General features: G+C 34.1%; 1 non-coding gene across 1 annotated transcript; it reads left to right on the top strand.

The window, feature by feature from the left end:
* The first annotated feature begins 21,340 nt into the window (after positions 1 to 21,340).
* LOC113921147 lies at positions 21,341 to 21,442 on the top strand. The gene has a single exon (XR_003519548.1). It is a non-coding gene; the product is annotated as a U6 spliceosomal RNA (small nuclear RNA).
* The last annotated feature ends 248 nt before the right edge of the window (positions 21,443 to 21,690 follow it).

Raw genomic sequence — 21,690 nt, 5'->3', positions numbered from 1 at the left:
CATTTCTGTGCAAGTTTTGTGTGAACATAAATTTTCAGATCAGTTGTATTAATACCTAGGAGTGTGAATGCTGAATTGTATGGTAAGTCAAGTTTAACTTTGTAAGAAATTCCCCAAGTGTCTTCTAAATTAGAATCATTTTACGTTCCCACCAGTAATGAATGAGAGTTCCTATCACTCCACATCCTCACCAACAACTGGTACTGCTAGCTTTTTTTCTTCTTTGAAATCTAGCCAATGTAATAGGTGTATAGGGGTATTTGATTGCTGTTTTAACTTGCAATTCCCCAATCATGAATAATGTTAAGCATCTTTCCATATGTTTACTTTTCATCTGTACATCTCTTTGGTAGGTATCTGTTCATATATTTAGCCCATTTTTAATATTTTTTTTTTTCTAATTGTTGAGTTTAAGAGCTCTTTGTGTGTTTGGAGTGGTGACAGAGAACTTCCTTGCCTTGCTCCTTCGTGATATTAGGAGGAAAGTGTTGTTTCTTACCATAAACTGTGTTAGCTGTTGGATTTTTGTAGATGTTCTTTATCAAGTTGAAGTTCTCTGTTCCTAGTTTACTGAACATTCTTATAAATGGATGATGCTCTTTGCCAAATGCTTTTTTCTGAATCAGTGTGACCATATGATTTTTCTTATTGATCTTGTTGATGTGGATTACACTGATCATTTTATTCAATGTGTAGCCAGACTTGCATACTTGAATAAATTCCACTTTGTCATACTATGTAATTCAGTTTATACGTTGTTAAATTCAGTTTCCCAATATTTTGTTGAGATAGGTTTTCTGTTTTGTTTTTGCATCTGAGGTTATGAGGGATACTGGTTTGTAGATTTTCTTGTTTTTATCTGGTTTTGATATTAGTGTAATGCTGGGCTCATAGAATGATTTAGGAATTTTTTCCTTCATTTGTATTTTCTGGAAGAGCTGGTGAAGAATTGGTATCATTTATATTTCTATGCCTTTTGAACAAAACAAAGATTCATGTTTCTACCTTGACTATATACCTTTCTGTAGCAATGTTGACTACCTGGAATCCCTACCAGAGGAACTCGAGGGCATTAAGGAAAAAAGTTTAGGGTTATTTTGTCTATCAATTACATTTTTAAATATATTTATTGACTTCTTACCAAATGAAAACATTTACATATTTTTAAATTCCATTAACGTTGGTTTTTCTTGTTCATTACTATATCTTCAATAAGTAGCCCAGTACACGGTAACTAGTCATTGCATCATCATGGAACATACACAATAAATTTAGTAAAATGTTTCAAGATCTGAAAATCAACTAGATCATTTAGGTTAAAGGAATAATTTCATGACTTTTAATATTTAATGAAAGCTGTAGGAGATGACTACTTGCAGACAGATGAGGCATGGTGAAATATTTTATACCAATTTGCCTCCTACAAATGAACAGGCTGAAACAACTGTGGAGCTGAATTTTCACCATATGGTATGGCATCTAAACAGCTAACGCTTTTAAAAAATGTCGCATTATGTGAACTAGGTCATTGAAAATGATAGGTGGATATTCACATATTAACACTATAAGAAGGGCACAGTTCTCAAATTGTTAGAATACTCACTGTCATACAAATAGATAATGAGCATGTGTCAGTGTCACATTTAACTCATTAATGAGAGAACCAGCAGGATGGAAGAGCTTATTAAAATTGTATATGAGGAACTGGGACTCATATAATCACTGTGGACAGAAATGCTGAAATCTGATTGCTAGTTTTAGGAACTGTGAAGAGTCTAAGAATTGTACCCTACTTGCAAGCTAACAACTTGGCTTTGCCACAGTATGTAGAACACATGACCCTCCTTGGTTAAAGGCCAAGAGGACAGTTAATTACAGAAAAATCAGAATATAGCATTTTTTGGTACCATTCCTTGAGCTCCAATACCAACTCAAGGCAACATGTTGAAAGTTGGATATGGTAAAGAAAAATTGGCACTAGACAGGTTTAATAGTTTAAAAACTATCGCAAAAGGGATAGAAAATACCATCCTTTACAGGCACAATCCCCATGTAGGAGCTAAAGGGTTTCTTTTCTACAGTCCTTGAGGAGCCAAGAGAACCTCTGTGCAACCTCTGGACAAGGAGTCAGGAAAAACAGCAAATCCATTGCAATGTTGTGGGGGAGGAGATGGAACTCAACTGCACTGAAAGAAAAGGTGGGGACGGTCGGGGGTATTTTTAAGTGTTGTGGTGAATTAGTGGGAAAGTACTGCAGAATGTTGGCTGGAAGTGGTCAGTGTGATCTGGCCACCTGTGTGTGTAATTGGTGCTTATCCAAGTTAGGCTCCTACCTGTTCTACTCCAGAGGGAAATACTATCTCTGTCTTCCACATCAGTTTACTATACAACTCCCTGGAAAAGGTAGTCTGGTAAAAAGGTTGTCTTCCTCTCAAAATGTGTAGAAATGGGAAAGACCAGATAGACAGTTGTCTCCAAAAGCTAACTTAGCTATAAACTTGGATAATATGTTATGGACAACAAAAATCTAATATCTTGGTTGTCTTTTGTATTAGGAAAAGAGTAAACATATTTTTAAGCCTTCTTAAGTTAATCTTGATCTCTCAGTAGTTAAAACACATGCCCTATATTATAGGGCATTATAAATACTGGGGGGAAAAAAGAGTTAAGTTTCTTGAGAATCAGATGACCCTTTGCTGGGCTTGATAGAAAATGCTACAGCATGACAAAAAGGTCACGCATTCACATGTTTGCCTTTTCCCTCCAAGATTTTTTTCTCCTCAACAGTGAAACCTGTGATCTTAAATAATATCTAAACATTATTGCTGATCACAAATAGAGTGGGCTTGTCGTGGTTTTGTGCTAAGATCATTTAAAGGACTTCTGGCTTATTTACCCTTTTTTTTCCACTGCATTTTTATAGTTAATGGAAATTAGACATGGGTTTGATGAATAACCTACACATGAAATCAAAATTACAAACAATATTTGTACACCTGATAGTATTACACTAATTCAGCAATGTCTACTTAAGGTAGTCTGAGTTTATGACAATATATTGTGTTTGTTTTGTTATGTTTGACTAGTTCATTTACATAGATGTAACAAGTTGTGTTAATTAACATTCCTTGTTGTAAGTATAAAGTCATAGGATATTGAGGATACAAAGTTAACTTCTATCCTGGAGCTTTACAAAGCAGGGATTAATATTTCTTACCAGACCTAAGACTGGGGCCCTACAATAATAGAGCATGATAGAGGAAATGAAGATATATTTTTTGAACATCGGTAAATAATCATATTATGAAAATAAAGGGTCTGATTAAAAGCTTTGTGTATAATATTGGTTATTGTTCTGAGGAGTTGGCAGATAAAGCCAATTAATGCTATATTCTACAGAGTCATTTCTTTACATTCCCTAAAAGTTTTCTTATCTTGTAATCTATATTAAGGTTTCCTGCAAGCATATTTTATGAATCCTAAGGGATGTGTTAAAACTGGATGCCATCCAGAGAGGGTTTCATTCCAGTTTACACAGACACAATCTGCTATACCGAGGTGGGAGATAGATAAGAAATAAATATTCTTTTCCAAATGCCCATGAGAAAATAGAGTATTACAAAAATATCATCTTGGGCTTCCTGGTGGCACAGTCGGTTGAGCACCCGACTCTTGGTTTCAACTCAGGTTGTGATCTCAGGGTCCTGAAATCGAGCCCCACTTCAGACTCTCTGCTCAGCAGGGAGTCTGCTTGAGACTCTCTCTCCCTCTTCCTCTGCCCCTCCCCTACTCTCTTTCTCTAAAATGAATGAATAAATCTTAAAAAAAAAAAAACCCTCACCTTTTCTTGATTCATTGCTTCCAAGATGACAAAGAAAAGAAAGTACAGTGGTCATGGCAGAAAGGACTTCTGCCTGCCCAAGGAAAAGCCATTACGAATTTCATCATTTAACACATACTAAAGGCCACAGCTTTCAGGGGCTTAGACTCTAAAATGAGTGTCATTGTTGCTTCTATGCTTCCCAAGCTGTATGTGAAACCACTTTACTTCGTGAGTTGTGTTATTGACAGCATGGTCATTGGAACCAACGCTCTCATCCTATTTTAGACCTTCAGATGCTACCCCCCGACCTCCATTGAAGCCCTTGTAAGGAATGGATTCCTTAAAATATGAAGAAAAAATAGTCTCAAAAATAAAATGGAAATTATACTGTATAGCAAAAATATTTTTAAATTCACATTTCAAAATAGATGACTACAAATAATTTTCCCTGATTGGTTTAATTCATTCTTGTGATTAATCCAAATCCCCTGGATCTTGTGTTTTCATTCTGTTTTCACAAAGTCATCTGTTTTTGGAAAAAAGTTCTGGAGGTCTTGACTCACTGAGCTTCAGTAATATGGTTATTGTTCATGGTGGCAACATTAGCTTACACCAAGAATAGATACTCTTTGCAATATTAATAATCAAGGATACTTTCTACAGTACTTTTCTTTGAGATACTGACTTTTGATATTTTCCCTGAAGAAATCCCATGAGAGAAGGTAAAGTGACAATAGATGAGAGGAGAGCAGAAACTACCTGTTTGTGGGGTGACAGGGTCGGGGGAAGAACAAAAACAAAAAAAAAAGGAATGACTTTTGTTTCCAGATCAACCCTTAGTACCAGTTTATAGGAGAGTAGACGCCCATGTTGACATCATTAATAACTGTTTTTTAACATATTTAGTAAATAGATACAGTGATGTCTTTACCAAATCTCCAGTGCCTATTATTTTTATTTTTATTTTTATTTTTTTGTAAATTGACTCATAGGATGAGTTTCTTTTTCATTGATACATTTTATCCCATTTTTTGATTAAATAAACAGTGTGGCTAATTAAGAATTAGGAAATATACCCAAATCTTTCCCATTTCCCTCTTACTTTTTAGTGCCAAACTAGGGTTTACAAGTTGAAGGAATAAGCCATTCATGTTTTGGCCATTTGGGAAAACAATTACTTTTGGTGTTAATACATCAGCAGTTTTATTTTTCTGAATGTAGGTTAAGGTAAAAGAAACAAAAAGGTTGGGATGGAGCACAAGTGGATGGTTTGGTTTAGTAGCCTTATTAAAAGTAACATCAGCTTCTGCAAATGTGAGAAACTTCTGTTCAGATTTTTCAAAAGTAATTTAAAAGCATGATAAATATCAACTTAAAGTCAATGGCTTTCGAAATAAGATTTAAAGAGAAAAGAACCCTCTACTCTCTGGGCAGATTACACAGAAGATAAAAAACTTTTAGACATTGTGATAAATTAACTAACATAAAATTTACCATACTGTTAAGTACATAGTTCAATAATGTGTGTTCATATAAGTGTGAAACAGATCTCCAGAACTTCTTCATCTTGCAAATCTGTAATGCTGTACCCATTAAATAACAGCTACACCTTCTCAGCTATGGCAGCCCTTGGCAACCAATATTCTACCTTGTGTCTCTATAAACTTACCTATTGTAGGTACCACATATAAATGAAATCATATAGTATTTGTCTTTTTGTGAATGGTTTATTTCACTTTGCCTAATGTCTGCAAGGTCATCTATGTTACTAGTGTGTGTCAGTTTCCTTCCTTTTAAGGCTGAATAATATTCTACTGTATGAATATATCACATTGTGTTTATTCATCTGTTGATAGACACATGAGTTGCTTTCAACTTTTGGCTATTGGGAATAATGCTGCTTTGATCATAAGTGTGCAAGTATTTCTTCAAGATCTTGCTTTCAGTTCTTTTTGTTATATACCCAGAAGTGAAATTGCTGGATCATATATGGTAATTCTCTTTTTAAATTTTTGAGGAACTACTGTACTGTTTTCCATTGCACCTGTACCATTTTAGTTTCCCTTCCAACAGGGTGTACCTATCCTAATTGCTGTGAGGTGTTATTTCAATGAGGTAACAATAACTTTTTACTACCACTTCTTAACAATAGATTAAATATTCTAAAGCCAAGTTTGAACTACCCATCTTCTTTCTATTACAGATAAAATTTTAAAACTATTAACTTTAATAAGATTTTATATTAATATTTTGAACACACATATATAAGTGTATACATATAGTGCATACCTACATGCATATTTATATATACACGTATATACATACAAATATATATGATTAGAGGACAATGTTATTTAAATCTCCCAAGCTTAATTCCAAAATATAATTAACCTTATAGTATGAGGAAAGGCATTCATTTCAATATATGTACAATCTATACAAGTAAGTAAAGGCACTGCTCAGTGACCTGTTTTTTTCTTTTCCTTTTTTTTTCTTAAAGATTTTATTTATTTATTTGACAGAGAGCAAGAGAGCACAAGCAGGGGGAACAGCCGGCAGAGGGAGAGGGAGAAGCAGACTCTCTGCTGAACAGGGAGCCTGACATGAGGTTTAATTCCAGGACCCTGAGATCATGACCTGAGCCAAAGGCAGAACCTTAACTGACTGAGCCATCCAGGCACCCCTTTTTTTTCTTTTCTTATGATTTTAAGTTTCTTTAAATGTTTTTCAACAAACCAAAGACCATTTGTTAACTAACTCCAAATGTTAACTCAAGATCTTAAAGTAATTAAAGTATCTAGGAAATTATATTTGTTTGTATTTTTTTAGGGCAACACAATTTCTGTATATAAGTTTGTTATGAGGATAGTTATAAAACACTTTGCACAGAGAGCTCTTGAAGTAGCTAGGTTAACCAGAAACAATCAGTTAGATATAGACATTTTTGTAAGTTAATTTACTTGTAAACATGTGTGTCCGTTCTCATAGCTTTGTTTATATTTTCTTTAAAATGTTATTATTTATTCATAAGACAGACAGAGAGAAAGAGAGAGAGAGAGAGAGAGGGAGAAGCAGATTCCCTGTGGAGCAGGGAGCCCGATGTGGGACTTGATTCCAAGACCCTGAGATCATGACCTGAGCCGAAGGCAGACGCTTAACCAACTGAGCCACCCAGGCGCCCCATTCTCATAACTTTAAATGTTTTGTGGAAACACTGATAATTTCTCTGACCCATGAAGCTAATGTGGAAAACTACAGGAATTTAAAAACAATTAGATTTTTCCCTGGGAAATAATCTCCATGCCTCATATAAAATTAAATGTATATAATATTGTATTTTATACTCTGATACATTCAAGAAAAAGATATTTAGCTCCTTTTTAAACAAATTTTTCAATCTAGCCTTAATCAATAAATCACCTTGCTTGAGGTTATTACATAAATTTGTATTGGGGCTCCTGGGTGGCGCAGTCAGTTAGTGTCTGACTCTTGGTTTCAGCCTAGGTCACGATCTCACGGGTCATGGGATTGAACCCGGCATCAGGCTCCACACTCAGTTCCGAGTCTGCTTGAGATTCTCTCTCCCTCTTCCTCTTACCCTTCCCCCACCACCGCTGCCCCGTGTGCACTCCCTCTCTCTCTTTCTCAAATAAAATCTTAAAAATATGTGTACAATAGCTGTAAGAAAACAAACAGAAATAATGGATAGTTGCCTTGTTTTTGTATGAATTTCCTTCATTCTTCATACTAGTCACAAACAGGTTGTAGATTTCTTGGGCTTTGTCTCTCATTCAGTTTGGGATTTTGCAGTGCTCAGACCCAAGAATTCTTCAAACAAGCTAACAGTAAACACAGTGATTAAAGAAAAAAGTACAAACCTATTACTCTACTTAAGCGTTTCTCAACTGTGTGTTGTTTCACCCAGGATCCTCCTCCCAGGGATATTGGGCAAGGTCTCAAGTTGTATTAGGTTGTCATAAATAGCATAATAGGGGAAGGGACAGATGGGTTACTACTGGAATCTGGTGGGTAGAGACTGGGGATTCTGCTAAATATCTTAAATTGCACAAGGCATCCCCCAAAACAAGGAATTATCCAGCCCAAAAAATCAATAGTGCTGAGATTAAGAAATCAAATTAGCTGGCTAACGGACTATATCACCTTTGGGCATCTACAAAGGATACACTACTTAAGGATCCCAGAAGATGAGATCTTTTATACTAACTCATTATAAGGTTTAACCACATTCATTATAGATGGGGTAATGATGTAGCAAAATAAAGGGCATAACAAGAAGTCTTGAAATATAAAGATAATGGAAACAGTAGGAAATATTCAAGGGCCAAAAAAAAAAAAAATGCTATAGTGTTGTAGGAGCATAGATTAAATTTGCAGATTTAATGGGAGATAATGATAAGCATAAATTTAGGAGTTCTGGAAATTGATGGAGATGGCAAGAAATTAGTATATTTTTATGCTAGTTTTTATGACTTTTTCTCCTGAGAAATTATCTTATATTTACTTTGCCCATCTCAATAAAAATTATATACTACAGACACCATTTTAATATAACATCTAAATAATTGTTAAAATTCATAATTATTTATGATTGGTCTTTCTGGGACTTGTAGCATTATTTCCCATTAATTATAATACAAATGGCCCATGAGTATAAAACATTAATACTTGTAATATGCTAAAACATTTTGTTATATTTCCTGTGTAAAGCTCAAGTGTTAATCTATTCCTGTTTTTATTTAAGAATAAGAATATAGTATGCTAACAATATGGCGGATTTAGGTATACAGGAATAAACTTATTTTAGAAATACTGATTTGTGTATTACTTTTGTAAAAATTTACAACTCATAATAAAGCATCTCTTATGCTAAAGAGCTATGGGCAAGATGAACTAGAATGTTTTGCTGTGATCTGCACAAATTTCCTCACAATTATATAAAATATAGTTCAAAAATGCATTTTTTCATAATCAAAGATACACATCTTGTTACCATTTAAAATCCTAAACGATAAGGAGAACTCCTCCTACTCATAAGAGCAAAATATTTCATTTTCTATTCAGTTGAGCATATCTTGAATATAGAGATTAAATTTTAAAGTGTGACTAATGCACTAGAGCCCCAATTCTGCCTGTGTCATAGACACACTTATCATCAATGTGCTTGAGATTGTTCATATCTAAATATAGCTTTAAATGTATTATTTGCAGACGTGGATGGAACTGGAGGGTGTTATGCTGAGTGAAATAAGTCAATCAGAGAAAGACATGTATCACATGACCTCACTGATATGAGGAATTCTTAATCTCAGGAAACAACTGAGTGTTACTGGAGTGGTTGGGGGTGGGAGGGATGGGGTGGCTGGGTGATGGACATTGGGGAGGGTATGTGCTACGGTGAGCACTGTGAATTGTGCAAGACTGTTGAATCACAGATCTGTACTTCTGAAACAAATAATGCAACATATTTTAAGAAAAAAGAAAAAGAAGAAGATAACAGGAGAGGAAGAAAAGGGGAGTATGTCAGAGGGGGAGACGAACCATGAGAGATGATGGACTCTGAAAAACAAACTGAGGGTTCTAGAGGGGAGGGGGGTAGGGGGATGGGTTAGCCTGGTGATGGGTATTGAGGAGGGCACGTTCTGCATGGAGCACTGGGTGTTATGAACAAACAATGAATCATGGAACACTGCACCAAAAACTAATGATGTAATATATGGTGATTAACATAACAATAAAAAATTTAAAAAAAAAATGTATTATTTGCAGAAACATTTATTTTCATTTAATAGAAAATATTTAAAAATAATAGTGATCCTTTTCTGGTTATTACTCTTAGAAATCATTCCTTCTGGCCACTGTTGCATGACATTTTTACATGATATGCAGTTACTAGAACTCTTTTTTAATAGGGAAAAACAAATCATTCTTCTGTTCCTTTTCGCATGCAAGAGACAAAGACAAACTTAGGGGAAATTTGTTGTTGTTGTCCACATGCTTTTTCTCCAGTTCTAAGAAATGTCCCTTAACTTTTAGTGTTCAGTGTCACAACTTCTCTGGAACTTGCTAAGCCTGGCAGGCTTGGCAGCAATACTTGACAGCTTGTCAAGCCCAAGGCAAATTCATGTAATCTTTCCTCCCAATAATTAATAATTAATTATTGCTCATTAATCATTAATGAATGGTAGTTGGGAATAATCTAGTCTTTAAAATGAGAGGAAAAAAAACACAAAGACACTGTTATTTCAAAAGGAACTTTTTAGTTCAGGACTTTTATAAGTCAAACTAATCCTGGGGCTAATTGTGAAAATCAGTGAGATAAAAAGCATATAAACATGCACAAAACCAGTCACGCGTGGTCCCAGCACCTCTCAACTCCTTCTTTTCAGATCAACTCTAAACTGCTCCTGAGGTCCAAATCACATGACACAACTATCTTCCAACATACCAAAAAAAAAAAAAAAAAAAACCCACACCACAACAGCGGTTTTGTTTCCCAGAACGGCAGGTTTTCTTTTAAGAAGAGGCTTTCTGGAATACTGACATGTGATTGCTATTATCTACCCTGTCAGATATTTTTTTTTCTGAACAGTAGAAAGAGTTCTTGGGTAAAATAAAGAAAAGGCTGATGGAATCATTTTAATAAATGTGAATCATTAGATGTTATTTGTATTCAGCTTTGTTCTTCAGGTATTCACAGTGTCACCAGTTGTAATGACAATGTATTGAGTACTTACTTGATAGGTAAAAGCTGAAACACCTTTTTCTTGACATTTGTTGAAATGGTGAAAAAAAAAAAAGAAAAAAATGTCCTTTAAAACTATTGAAACTAATGATAGTCCCCAGTGCTGGGGGTGATAATTCTCCTTCCGCTCGTATATAAATCATTTCAGAATTTCTCAGTACAGGAGGACAATAATCCTCTTACAGTGCCTCTGTGCAAATAATAGAAAAAATAACTAAGCCCATTATACATATATGAATATGGGTCAAAGCCTGCAAATACAAATATTCATAGCTGTCTTTATCTTTTCTGGCTAACATATACAATATTACATTGCAAGGCGTAATAATTCTGTACAGCAATGTTGTACTGAATCAAAGGATTAAAATTTTCAGGCTCCCCTTCATCTGTCCCTGTATTGCCTACCTCTCAATCTTAGCCCATTAGGTATTGCATTGTAGTGTTGATTCATCAAGCTGTGTCAAACTTCTTCCCCTGCTATCCCCTGTCCCATGTGCTGTACCTTTTATCCTCATGATTTACTCATTTCTATAACTGGAAGCCTCTATCTCTTCCTCCATTACACCCATTTTGCCCATCTTCCTACCCTCTGGCAACCATAGCTGTTCTCTGCGTTTATAGGTCTGATTCTGCTTTTGTTTTGTTTCTTAAATTCCACATATAAATGAAATCATGTATTTGTCTTTTTCCATCTGACTTTTTCACTTAGCATGATACTTTCTAGGCGCACTTATGCTGTCACACATGGCAAGATCTCATCCTTTCTGTGGCTGAGAAATATTCTATAGTGTGTGTATGTATACATACATACACATACACGCATATGCACACACACGCATATGCACACACGCACACACACATGTGCGCATACACACGCAATACACACGCACACACGCACATACACACATACGTGCATACACACATACGTACACACACGCACACATGTACATACACATATGCACACACACATGTACATGATATGTACACGCACACACATGTACATACACATGTACACACATGTTTACATACACACATACACATCCCAATCTTTATCCCTTCATCTAGCAGTGGACTCTTAAGGCTGCTTCCATATCTTGGCTATTATAAATACATATATATTTTTGAATTAGTCCAAACTTCTTTTTGTTAATCCCATCTTCAGAACCCCCTCTACGCTGCAATTCTCCAAGTTCTTATACATTTTTAAAATATGGGTCAAAAACTTTTTTGTTGTGATATTAAACATAGAGACTTGTTTTTATGACTTTAATATATAATAAATAAATGTAAAAGAAATATACAAATATTTTATCCTATATGACACATTCCCCTTACCTTTCCCTAATAAGGTCATTTTATTTAATGTGTATATTTGTTTTTACTTTGGGCAAACTCTGTGTTACTATAGAGGTAAATAATAGATTTTAGAGGTCAGTAGGTTGTTGGTTCTTCTACTGTGATCCCAGAACACCATGTATTACTGAAAGAAAACCATACAATCTTTCTAAACATTATGTCACTTTGTAGGATAACAATAACTCTTAGCAAGACATGAGTGATGAAAGAGCATAGTGTATATTAAAACACTTTGTAAACTGAGAAACACAGCAGATCATTGTCACTGTATAGTTTATCACGTATTACCATCAATTATCATTTTGACACTGATCTTCTAAATTTCCAGAAAGTTAGAGAAATCAAATTAAACATACAGTATCTATAAAGTTCAACCAAAAAAAAACAAAGAACATAAATAAGACACTGACTCACTTAAAAATTAAAAAAATTGCATATATTCATCAAAGGTAGAAGAAGCATATTAGCAGCATTTTAAGTCCTAATTGTACTTTTTATTACTATTGAAGCTAAATAGGTTTTGCAAATGTGTGTTAGCTATAAGTTTACTTGGTTAATTTGGTATTTTATTGGATTAAACATGACACATTTATACCATAGGCTAGTATGTGGTTATTCTGATCTTATTGGGAGATTATATATATTGCTTGCATAGATAACAATTTTATGATTAAAAGTAGGCTAGGAAACAATGTTTCTAATATAAATATGCTGTAAATTTTATCTATATTTTCAAACATTAAAAATTAAGTCAGGGAGTGCCTGGCTGGCTCAGTCAGAAGAGCATGCTACTCTTGATCTCAGGGTTGTGAGTTTGAGTCTCCTGTTGGATGTAGAGATTACTTAAAAATAAGATCTTAAAAAATAGGCCAGAATGGTGAAAATACAAGTAATTTCATATCTTAATTTTGCATCTGTACTTTTTTTCATAATGCATATAGTCACAAAAACAAGTTAGAAATAAGATTTTGATCTATGTAAAAATATTTTCAATGAGCACACATATAAAAGTGCATGGAAGCATTTAGAGCAAACTATCAGTAGAAATTATGCCTGTTTATTGGTAGTTCTGAAGATCTAATATAACCTTTATTGACAACTTAGCATCTGATCTTTTATGTTTTTATTAAGACTTTTTTGCAGCAGTTTTTGGTTCAATGCTTGGTATTTTAAAAATAGAAAAATGAGGGATGTCTCAAATAGTTTGAGTTAAGAGGTGTAAATAACTAGGAGGGATAAATAACTGTAAATTCACTTGTTAAAAATCGAAAGCTTTGGAATGAGACTGATAATTGGAGATATAAGCAGAGTTCTGACCTATTTATATTTGCACGTTCAATTGATATATACATTTATCAATAAGCCATGTAAATAGCAATCAAGTCACTGAAGAAAGAATAATTAAATAAGACTTTGTAAATGAAGTCATTTAAGGAAACAGTTCTGATTGTATTATTCATTCTAGAGTGTAGGCTTTTCAGAAACGAATTGATCTAGTATTTGCATCTTCTAACATGCCTACTTGAGTGTTTTGCATCTAGAAGGTGCTCAGTTACAGAGTAATTGGTTGTTCTTTTATGATTTGCTTTTTCTTAATTCTCACATACTCTACCAGACTCTGCCACATGAATTTAATTAAAAGGTTTTTCAAATTTGTTTCTGATGTCATTGCATTTGAACCTTACATAATCTTTGTAAGCTAGACAGGACAGGTGCTACTAGTTCTACTTTTTCTAAATGAGAAAACATAAAGTTTATGTGATTGAAGTATAAATGCTTAGCTCCAATCACTCATAAGAAATTAGAAGTTATTACAAGTTTATACTTTTTTCCCAAAAACATGCAGTGGCTTGTGTATATTACTTGTGCAGAGATTTACATTGCATTATTCACTCAATATTAAAAGTATAGGGATCATATTATAAAATAAATTGAGTACTGTAACATTGAATCTTATATAACTATTTGAATTGAAAGTTTAATTGTTAATAGAGACAAAACACACTGATCATTTTGTATGATAAAGTATTATACTAACACCACATAAAATCTTAATGGAAATTGAACTGAGATTGAAATGGACATTAAAATTATATAATAAAATACCTTTTTATTCATGTTTCTATACACATCAATCATAATTATAAACCTACTTCTTAAGAAAATGATCTATTGAAAGAGTTCGTGAATAATACTGCTAAGAGAATCAAAAACTATTACATGATCAAAGATTAGAAAATATTATAAGATCGATTTCTCTCTCAATAGATCAGTCACTCTTTAGAAGATGGTGAATATGTTTAAGCACAAAGAAAATAAAAATATAAAATATTTCAGCTTTATATCCTCTATTTACAACTTTGTTATACCAAGTAAGGTGTTTTTTTTAAAAATTGAAGATAAAATCAAGAATAGAAAGCTTTAAAACAAATTGCAGTTTGGAAACACATTTTTTTGCCACCTGAATGTATTTCATGAGCCCACAGGTACCAGGGTTAAGCTGAACTGGCATGTCTACTCTTTTGAAAATTGTTTTAGTTTAGTTATTGGGTCAATGGAAAAAATAGTATAAAACAAGCTATGTCTGACATGTAGCATAAACTAAAAAAATTGCAAAATAGGACAGAAAAGTTAAATAATACTTGAAATTTCCCAATGGATTAAGAATTCAATGACTTATTTTATTATATACACTACATTTTTCTTAAATTTAGATAAGCAAACAAAATTGTCTTAATTATATTGGACAAGACACAAAAATTCTGTTAATATTTCAATTTCATCTTTTTATAGGATATTGTTTTGTGTAAAATTATTAACATAGATAAAATTTTTTATTCCTATTTTCACTGGAGAATTCTTTAAAAAATGAGTAGCAGTGGGGAGGCCTGTGCTGTACTGTGTCCCAGTACAGGAGCTTCTGGCAGGAGCTTAGAAACCAGGCTTTTCGGGTTTGTGCACTAGTTGGGTGTAGGCAAGGTAGTAAGGCAGGGCTGGCTGGAGTCCCCCACAGCTGCCAATATTGGAAAAGTGCCCTCTTTCCCTGTATGTAACCATATGTAAGGCATTGCTCTTACTTCACTGCCTGACTAATCCTAACCATGTATGAGAGTGGCGGTTGCGGCCAAAGGTTCTCCACTTAAGGAGGCGCACGTGTTTGCACAGGACATTACACAAGATGGTGCCACAAGGGCACTGAGCCCATAATCATTTCCTAAGAGCCTGTCACAATACTCACTACACCCAAGTTTTCTTCCTAGACATGAAAAGTAATGGTTCAGGATCACTCAAGCAAAATAAGATCACCTCTCCTCCCATTCTTTGACACTTAAAAATTAAGACAGACACAAGAGACAAGAGAGAAATCAGGTTGTGTACTTCCACAGATGGTCTCCCTTTTCTCTGGTCTGCAGAGTCTTGAGGGTCAAAGTGAGCAGCTATCCCCAAGTTCACCTGTACCTGCTGCAAAAAAGCTTCAAACTGCTGGGCTTGCTGGTATCAAGTCAGCTTAGCCTGAAAAGAGGAATAAATTCAATATGGCTTCTCTTGAATGAAAGTACTGCCCCCTCCAAGGAATTTTTTTTTTTCTTTGGATGGACACAAAAAATGAGTGAATCAATATGCCTTTAAAGGGAACATTGAGTGTGCCTGGGTGGCTCAGTTGGTTAAGCGACTGCCTTCAGCTCAGGTCATGATCCTGGAGTCCTGGGATCGAGTCCCACGTCGGGCTCCCTGCTCAGCAGGGAGTCTGCTTCTCTCTCTGACCTTCTTCCCTCTCATGTTCTCTGTCTCTCAAATAAATAAATAAAATCTTTAAAAAAAAAATAAAAAAAATAAAAAAAAGGGAACATTGAATTTTTTAAAAAAAGTTCTCTGTTGTACTTACAAGTTATAATAATTACAATAAATTTACTTTCAAACTTTTTTACTTTTTAACTTATAAACTTGAAATAATTATAGACTCATAAGAAGTTGCAAAAATAGTACAGAGAGGTACTATGTATAGCCTTTACCAACCTTCCACCAAAGGTAGTATCTTACCTAATTATAGTAGAATACCCAAACCAGAAAATTGATATGGCACAATACAATTAACTGAGGCATAGGCATTACTAAGACTTAAAAAGTTTTTACATATGCTCATTCGTGTGTATGTAGGGTCTATAAAACTAAAATATTCAGTTGATTACATTTCATGGAACTATATTTTTTAAATAATAACCTGTTAAGAATCATTATCCTAAACTACAATTTGAAATAAAAAATTTCAAAGAAAGATTCTAAGGAGGAAGATAATTGTTAAAAATACCTTTTTGGGGGGGGCACCTGGGAGGCTTAGTCAAGCATCTGCTATTTGGTTCAGGTTCTGATCCCAGGGTCCTGAGATCAAGCCCCATGTGAAGCTCCCTGCTCAGCAGGGAGTTTGCTTTAATTCCTCCTCTGCCCCTCCACACTGCTCCTGTTCTATCACTCTCTCTCTTTCAAATACATAAAATCTAAAAAAAAAAAAAAAAAAACTTTTTGTTTATTTGGTGTGATAGGATTTATAATTATTGCTTAAATAGCCTACAAACAACTATCTTTAGTAGGATAACTACTCTACTAAAAAGTAAAGCACTATTTTTTATTGCCATAAACATTATGGTTGCTGATTAAAATTAAAGCAATCCAGGAACAATGAAGGAGGAGAACAAAAATATGCAGAATTTTTAACATCTCAATATATTTTGTCACCCTTTGACAGATCTGTTGGCCAGAGAGTGAATATCAAATCCTAGATTTTATTTAAGAATACTTTGTTGGAAGAAAGTATTAAAGTTTGCCTTACAAATTTGTGGTAGTTTAAAAATTTCTGGACATAAAAAAATTTTAAAGTGGATAGTTGAATAGAGAATGAGCATGAACTGCCTGAGATTTTAGATTATTCTAAAATAAGGATTCAACTAACCAAAGTTGTATCTTTTTGAATAAAAGATTTATACTTTTTCCTAACTATGATATTTATTTTGTTTTTGGAGAAGGTAACAGTGATGGTAAATATCTTAGTATCTATCATTTATTTATATACCTGAGAATATCCCTGGAGTCAAGTCTATTTCAAACACCATCCAAGATTTTTTTTTTTTGCTATTTCTGTAAGTAAAGATATATTTCTTTTCACTTACAGGTTTATGTTGCTATATCTTCAGTCTTTCTGATTATTTAAAACAAATTTCACTTTAATTTTTTCAGAAAAGCTCATTATTCCCTGACATCTAGAATCTTTAGAAGATTCAAGTGTCTTCATAAAAGTTTGTCTGCAGCTTTTATATCGTGGATAAATATAAAATCGTTGGCTTACCTTTCCTTTCTTTGAATGTCTTCTAAAAGTTACACTATTATCTTCTGGCATGAAAGGATCTGTCAAAAATTATGACAATGATTTGATTTTCTCTTCTGTCAGTATTTGACTATCTCTATCAGGTATTTGACTTCATATTTTTGCCTGGAGGCCAAAGAAAATTTACTTTCTCTTTAATATTCACTAATTTTACCATCATGTCTCATTGTTGACTTTCTGGGTCAATTTTCTCCAATAATAGCATACTCTTTCAATACGTATTTTCCAGGAATCTTTTATATCAGGAATGATTTTTTTTCTAATATTTATTTATTAGAGAGAGAAAGAGCATGCATGTATGAGCATGGGGCCAGGGGGTTGGGGAAGCAGGAGAAGGAGAGAGAAAAGCTTAAGCAGACTCCTCACTGAGTGTGGAGCCTGACATGGAGCTCAGTCTCACAACCCTGAGATCATGACCTGAGATGAAATCAGGAGTCAGCACTTAACCAACTGAGCGACCCAGGCACCTCAGGAATGATTTTTTGAATCCTAGTTTGTACTTGTTGTCTTCAGTTGCATTAATTTTTCCTTAAATATTCTTACTACAAACATACATACTGTTTTTTTTTTTTAAATTTTGTGTATGTATGATTTTCTTTGAAAATATTTTCTCCTGGGTGCATTTCTTTTTGAAATAGGTAAGCATAATGGGAGCAGCAGTGAATGGTTAGGGAAAATGAGAACCAAACTATGGGGAACATATATAGATTAGAAGATGTTTCTGTATGCTTGTGAGGTAATAGAAAAGCGTTGTTAAACAAAGAGAAGTTGAAGAGAGAGAGAGATAATTATTCAAGTAATTTCTGGTACTGATGGCAGGAGATAGGCATTAGAACTCAGGAATGGGGGTTTCTTGTCTTCAGAGGAGGAGCCAGAACATCTGAGACTAAGGAGATGATGATAGTAAGAATGTGTACAGAAATATGTTGAAAGGATAAGTACTTGGAAATACACTTGATGGCCAGATTTGGTCATCTAATGGCATGATAATGAAGAGGGCTGGTAGGATAACATGAGGAGAATGGGAAAGACTTTGAATAACTAATAAGTAAATTGGGAGAGCAGGTAAATGAAGGAAAAGTGCAATGATTTTCAAGTGGAAGTAAGGACTTTGTTGCAGTTCCGGACAATTAATATGACCTAGAACTGGCATGCATGACCAAGGAGTTAGCCCAGGTATCACTCAAAGGCTTAGGTGTAATACAGAGAAAATGTAGCACAGGCCTGATACATGTGTGGGATGAAATATATGGTCATGATAGGATATAATAAGTAACTTCATCTTAAATTTATTTTAAAATGCTTTTTTTTTGCATAGGTGCCATTATTAATAATTTATTTTAAAAGTATGCTCATATTACCTATTTAATCTGGGTTTATTTTTCAGCAGATAATTATATTGGAATATGACTTAAATAGATACATATTAATACTATATTTTATTTCCTGAAGAAGAAAGGAAATAAATTGTCTAAGTCATTATTCATATGTCTTTTTATAGCTCTGTAGGCTAATTATCAAATGAATCTATCAAAATGACTTCATCACATCTTCAATTTTCAACTATGAAAGTATTCTTTTACAGGTTAGACATAAATACAGGTTATATTATATAGTTATAATCCCACTGCATTTATCTATAGACCTATAAATATCATACTTTGTGGAATTAGCACAATGACACTTCCTTAATAAGTGTAGAAATGCTTGATGATGGTAATTTCTCACTTAGTCTATAATTAACCAATAAATATGGCAGACCATTTTATTTGAGTGCCAATAATTAGTGATTTTATATTTATATGATTTAGTAAATGAGACAGATTCTCTTACTGCCAGTGATAATTTCATTCTACAAATTGGGCATATTCAGAAGTTTATAGCTCTTTCAGAGTCACTAAATCCTACAGTTTATCACTTTAAGCAATAATCTGGACACAAAAATGGGAGAATCTACTGGGAAAGGTGAGTTCATTTTCAAGAGAAATCTGTGACTTTTGGTTAGTAACCCAGAAAAAGGATGAACTTACTTGGTTTCCCTTTTCACCTCTGTCTTTCAGCTTCATTCTATTGGGAAAGGGAAGTCTGCACTCACTGTAAGACTGATGATTCTCTATATATGACAGCACTATTTTTCATTTCAGCTCATTTTCTAGGCAGAGTCTAAGAAATATGAGTGGTCTTGACTTTTAAAATAAATATGTCTTCTATGTAGCACAGGTTTTTTGCTATATTCCAAATCTTTGCCAACCTAAACAGATTATATTAAGCCAGGAGATAATAGTGCCCAGTTGGTCAGCTACAAATAGTGAAGGGAAGGATTCAAAACTACCAGATGTTACATCTCACTAGGTTACATGCAGTTGTTTCTTGTGAAATAGTTTACCATATATGTCTATAACATAGCTCAGTTTTAGAATAATTCTATTTGAATTACCATTTTGCAACATCTCTTTCACCTTACCATCTTTAAACATTGATTTCTTCACTTAGAGTGAGAATATTAACTATATCCACTATAATAGCTTGTGTTGAGTTTCAATTCTATGCCTCTTCCATGGTTACAACTCAGAAAATGTTACCAGTAAGTATTATTATATATGTCAGTCAATAGATTACATCTTTAATACCTATTGTCAGTTCTAGATCATAAACTTCTGTAGTCTACATCATATGGAATACAAAATGGTTAAAAAAAAAAAACACAACTTCTCTCATCAGTTGATTAAGTCAGAGGGATGTATCATTGCATATATCAATCAGTAGAAGTATTGTCCAGAGCAAGAAATTTAGTGTAGAAATTGAAGTTCCCTGAAATGTAGGAGAAGTGGGGAAGTGCACCTCTGGAAATGAGGTGGGCGGCTGGGAGATAGCCAGAGAATTGGAGTAAAGGTCCCTGTAGCTGCCTGAAGCGTCAGCAGTGACAGACAAGTTGGAACTTGTAGGGAAGTGTGAGAAATCTTGCATATCTGGAAGCTGAAATACAACCATGAGAGGGGAGCTTGTGAAGATCTAGAACCTTTAAGAAAGCTTTAAGAAGCCACTTTAAAAAACTGCTTCTCTGTGAAAACCATTGCTTCTAAGGGAATTGACACTCTTACAGCTCCAAGTAGCAGATTTTGTGCTGTTGTCGGTCAGCTCTAAAATAAGAGCAAATGGGGGCGCCTGAGGGGCTCAGTCATTAAGCATCTGCCTTCAGTTCAGGTCATGATCCCAGAATTCTGGGATCAAGCCCCGCATCAGGCTCCCTGCTCCGTGGGAAGCCTGTTTCTCCCTCTCCCACTCCCCCCTACTTGTGTTCTCTCTCTCGCTGTGTCTCTGTCAGATAAATAAAGTCTTTAAAAAAATAAAATAAATAAAATAAACACATTATAGTTGCCCTTGTTTATCATCATGCCTGTATACCACAATGTACCAAGAGTAATGATCTCTGCTTCTTTCCATCTTCTAAATCTTAACCACTTTCCTTTCTTGATCAAGTCTCACCTGGGACAATAGAGGGGGCATATCATGAGAAACAATTTTACCAGCCTTGGGTGGGAGTAGTGGCATCAAACAGACAACTTGCCATCTAACATATTTTATTAAGAGGAGGACCGTGATGATTTGGGGGGAAAAAGGAAGGGGGAGTTACCCTCTTCTAAAGTAATGTAAGTTATACATCCTTTTCCAAAATCTATATAAAATACCTTAAAAGTATGCTTTTGGTAAAGCAATAGGTAGAATGATTTTTTTTTTTTAAAAGACTGTTTCGTCTTCCTAGGATATTGGCAGAGACAAAGCTGTCTTAAAGTAAAATTGATGAAAATTCTTTTGTATTTGACTTTTAATAATTACATAAGCAGAAACTGAATTATATGGGTCTTGGTTAAATACTACATACATACATATTTTCTTTCATCTTAAACTTTTAATTAGAAATGAGATTTTGTATGAATTATTACAGTCCATAGTATGGGATAGGAATGGTGCAGAGACAGAACAAGACTAGTTGTAATTTTGACAATATAACCACCATGTGCTCCCTTCAGCAGCACATAAACTAAAATTGGAATGATAGAGATTAGCATGGCCCCTATACAAGAAGGATATGCAAATCTGTGAAGCATTCCATATTTAAAAACAAACAACAACCAAAAAAACCAGTATATCCATCCCTAAATGAAAAAAAGACACTATTCTACTGTCAGAAGATTTATTCAAAAAGTAAAAGTTGCAATTATTCATAGAACCATGTGTTATTTTAGTTCTTACATATAAGTATATATTAGTCTAGAATATTCTGCATATAGATTTCCTTCTAGAGTATTGCTTAACTTATACTCAGATTTTTTTTTTCCTTACCCATTGAGCAAACCCATATTATGC

The sequence above is a fragment of the Zalophus californianus genome, chromosome 3 (genome assembly GCF_009762305.2).
Source record: "Zalophus californianus isolate mZalCal1 chromosome 3, mZalCal1.pri.v2, whole genome shotgun sequence".
Classification (NCBI taxonomy): Eukaryota; Metazoa; Chordata; class Mammalia; order Carnivora; family Otariidae; genus Zalophus; species Zalophus californianus.
The sequence above is the reverse complement of the archived record's forward strand: the minus strand, read 5'-3'. Positions and strand labels throughout refer to the sequence as shown.